This window comes from Odocoileus virginianus, chromosome 1, assembly GCF_023699985.2.
Source record: "Odocoileus virginianus isolate 20LAN1187 ecotype Illinois chromosome 1, Ovbor_1.2, whole genome shotgun sequence".
NCBI classification, from domain to species: Eukaryota; Metazoa; Chordata; class Mammalia; order Artiodactyla; family Cervidae; genus Odocoileus; species Odocoileus virginianus.
In genome coordinates this window covers 71,448,358-71,452,721 of record NC_069674.1, presented here as the reverse complement: position 1 = coordinate 71,452,721, position 4,364 = coordinate 71,448,358, and the positions used below count along the sequence as shown (strand labels likewise).

At 40.4% G+C, this 4,364-nt stretch overlaps 1 pseudogene; it reads right to left on the bottom strand.

Annotated features, from left to right (window-relative positions):
* Positions 1 to 677: 677 nt before the first annotated feature.
* Positions 678 to 1,120, bottom strand: LOC110129143 (peptidyl-prolyl cis-trans isomerase A pseudogene; annotated as a pseudogene).
* Between the last annotated feature and the right edge of the window lie 3,244 nt (positions 1,121 to 4,364).

Below are 4,364 nucleotides of genomic sequence, written 5' to 3'. Positions count from 1 at the left end.
CTCTGCTTTTCAACATACTGTATAGATTTGTCATCACTTTCCTGCCAAGAAGCATTTGTCTTCTGATTTCATGGCTACAGTCACCATCCACAGTGATTTTGGAGCCCAAGAAGAAGAAATCTGTCACTACTTCCACCTTTTCCCCTTCTATTTGCCATGCAGTAATGGGCATGGATGCAGTGATCTTAGTTTTTTTAGTATTTAGTCTTAAGCTGGCTCTTTCACTCTCCTCCTTCACCCTCATCAGGAGGCTCTTTAGTTGCTCTTCACTTTCTGCCATTTAGAGTGATATCATCTGTATATCTGAGGTTGTTGATGTTTCTCCCTCCTATCTTGATTCCAGCTTGTAACTCATCCAGCCCAGCATTTCCCATGATGTGCTCAGCATATAGGTTAAACAAACAGAGTGACAGCAGATAGCCCTTTCATACTTCTTTCTCAATCTTGAACCAATCAGTTGTTCCATACAGGGTTCTAACTGTTGCTTCTTCTTTTTTTAATTGTTTAGTTTTTATTTCATAATCATAAATTTAACTTTGCAATCCAACTAAACTTGGAGGGGGATAAGGAAAAGATGGAACCCAAAGAACTGTAGCAAGAGCACAAATATAGGATATTTCAAGCAGATGGGGGGAGATGGGGTGCTCTCCTGGGCTACAGAAGGAATGATCTGGTGGTTAAGTAAAACACAAGTCAAATTTATTAGATTTGTCCACAGTCAGTAATGGTGATCTTCTTGCTGGTCTTGCCATTCTTGGATCCAAAGCGCCCCATGGCTTCCACGATATTCATGCCCTCTTTCATCTTGCCAAAGACCACATGCTTGCCATCCAGACACTCAGTCTTCGCAGTGCAGATGAAAAACTGAGAACAGTTTGGGTTGGGGCCAGCATTTGCCATGGACACGATGCCCAGACCTGTATGCTTCAGGATGAAATTCTCATCATCAAATTTCTCACCATAGATGGACTTGCCACCAGTACCATTATGGTGTGTGATGTCACCACCCTGACACATAAATCCTGGAATTACTCTGTGAAAGCAGGAACCTTTATAACCAAATCCTTTCTCTCCAGTTCTCAGAGCATGAAAGTTTTCTGCTGTCTTTGGAACTTTGTCTGCAAACAGCTAGAAAGAAATGCAGCCCAAGCGATCGCTGTTGACAGCGATGTCAAAGAACACAGTGGGGTTGACCAGGGCTAGACACAGGAGGCTCCAGGGTGGCGGCATCTGCAAGGCCTAACTGTTGCTTCTTGACCCACATACAGGTTTCTCAGGAGACAAGTAAGATGGTCCGGTATTCCCGTCTCTCTAAGAACTTTCCACAGTTTGTCATGATCCAAGCAGTCAAAGGCTTTAGCGTAGTTGATGAGATGTTTTTTGAAATTCCCTTGTTTTCTCTGTAATCCAGAAAATGTTGGCAATTTGATCTCTAGTTCCTCTTTCTTTTCTAAACACAGCTTGAACATCTGGAAGTTCTTGGTTCATATAATGCTGAAGCCTAGCATACGAAATTTTAAGCATGATCTTACTAGTGTGGGAGATGAGTGCAACTGTCTGATGTGCAATTTAGCACAGTCTTTTGCATTGCCCTTCTTGGGAATTGGAATGAGGATTGACCTTTTCCAGCCCTGTGGCCATGGCTGGGTCTTCCAGATTTGCTGATATAATGAATGCAAAACCTTGATGGCATCATCCTTTAGGGATTTGAATAGTTCTGCTGGAATTTCATTGCATCCACTAGTTTTATTAACAGCCATGCTTCTTAAGGCCCACTTGACTTCACACTTCAGAATGTCTGGCTCTTGGAGACCAACCACACCATTGTAGTAATCCTATTCATGAAGATCTTTTTTCTTCAGTTTTTCCGGGTATTCTTTCCATCTCTTCTTGATCTCTTCAGTGTCTACTAGGTCTTCACCATTTTTATCCTTTATTGTGTCCATCTTTGGGTGGAATGCTCACTTGATGTTTCCAATTTTCCTGAAGAGATCTCTAGTCTTTCGCTTTTTTGTTGTTTTCTTCTATTATTAACCATTGTTCATTGAAGAAGGCCTTCTTGTCTCTTCTAGCTGTGTTTTGGAACTTTGCATTTTAACTGAACGTATCTTTCTCTCTCTCTTGCTTTTTGCTTCTCTTCATTCTTCCGCTGTTCGTAAAGCCTCCTCAGATAACCACTTTGCCTTCTTGCTTTTCTTTTTCTTGGTTCAGGTGGTTCAGAATCCCAGCTCTAGTACTGCTAATTAGTTGCATACCCTTGGACTAGTCCCCTGAACTCTCCTAGTCTGGGTTTCTTTATTTGTGAATTAAGAACAGTGTTACTAATGGCTCTAATGTGAGGATCAAATGAGGTAATGGTAGTGACAGTGCTTTGTAAACAATAACCACCCCACACATCTAGGATAATACTAATAGTGTCCACAACTCTTCTCCTTCTGAGTCAGTGTTTGACTTGTCTTAGTTGCCTTTGTATTTTAAAGCAAGAAAAAAATCACTTTATCCTTTTAATCTTTAGCAAATAAATGAAGCCTTTGGGCTTAGATCCTTAGAAGAGGCAAACTGCGTGTCCTGATGTGACCCAGGTCTTTGTGTGTACTCTCTAGATCTCATGTTCATTTTGCTTTTAATTACAGCATTACAGAGTGGAAACTTTAAAATGACACCTTTTAGAACTAGTCATTATTTAGTGACTCTACATTTAAAAAATATTTCTCATGTCTTTAAAATGAATTGTCAAGTTCTTTTGTTATTCAGTTCAGTTTAGTTGCTCAGTTGTGTCCAACTCTTTGTGACCCTATGGACACCAGGCTTCCCTGTCCATCACCAGTTCCCAAAGTTTGCTAAATCTCATGTCCATTGAGTCAGTGATACCATCCAACCATCTCATCCTCTGTCATCCTCTTCTCCTTCTGCCTTCAACCTTTCCCAGCATTAGGGTCTTTTCAAATGAGTCAGTTCTTCACATCAGGTGGCTAAATTATTGGAGCTTCAGCTTCAGCATCAGTCCTTCCAGTGAATATTCAAGACTGATTTCCTTTATGATGGACTGGTTGGATCTCCTTGCAGTCCACGGGACACTCAAGAGTCTTCTCTAACATCACAGTTCAAAAGAATCAATTCTTCAGCACTCAGCTTTCTTTATGGTCCAACTCTCACATCCATACATGACTAGTGGAAAAACCATAGCTTTGACTAGACGGACCTTTGTTGGGAAAGTAATGTCTCTGCTTTTTAATATTCTGTCTAGGTTGGTCATAGCTTTTCTTCCAAGGAGCAAGCATTTCTTTTAATTTCATGGCTGCCGTCACCTTCTGCAGTGATTTTGGAGCCCAAGAAAATCAGGTCTGTCACTGTTTCCATTGTTTCCCCATCTATTTGCCATGAAGTGATGGGACTGGATGCCATAATTTAGTTTTTTGAATGTTGAGTTTTAAGCCAGCTTTTTCACTCTCTTTATTCACTTTCATCAAGAGGCTGTTTAATTCCTTTTCACTTTAGGTGGTATCATCTGCAAACCTGAGGTTATTGGTGTTTCCTCCAGCAATCTTGATTCCAGCTTGTGCTTCATCCACCCCAGCATTTTGCATTATTAATACCCAGTGTAATGCCCAGCATTATTACTACTTTGGCCTAAATATAAATTTGTTGACAGAGTGATGATAATGGTTTTTAGTTTAGTTTTATTTTTTAAAACATTTCCTTGAAATTTTAATAATTTAAAAGATTTATTTATTTAAACATATTACATGTTTAAGTTAAATTTAAATGTTTAAATTGTATATACATTTTGTTCTGTGTGGCTGAAGAGAAATGTGAAAATATATAGACTTTAAAAAAAATTATTTATTTACTTAATGTCGGGAGAATGTGTAATTTCCTTGGTTCTGTCTTGCTGCAACAAAGATTTGAAACTGCAGACCAGTGTTGTAGCTTGGTTATGGCTCAGAGTTTTATTCAGTAAGCAAAGAATAGTACACCCTGGAGGCTTGAGGGTGTCCGCCTCAAAGGAGAGGCCTCAAGCCTCTTTTTACAAGTTTTGTTTCCTGCCCCCTGAGCCTGCCCAATGCAAATTAGGCCTGGCCAGGAAGGGGGCATGTTTGTTTCACCTGAGATTCTCACTCAGGTCTGCGGATTTTCTTTTGTTCTGTCTTTCACGGACTTTTCCCTTTCTTTGTCTTTCAGCCACCGCCATTTTGGACTCCTTTTTCCTATTCTAACTACCTAACATTTAACTATTTATTCTTGGCTGTGCTGGGTCTTCATTGGTGTTCTGGTTTCTCTCTCATTGCAGCGGGCAGGGGCACTCTAGTTGCAGGACAGGTACAGCTTCTCATTGCGGTGGCTCCCTTGTTGTGAAGCACAGA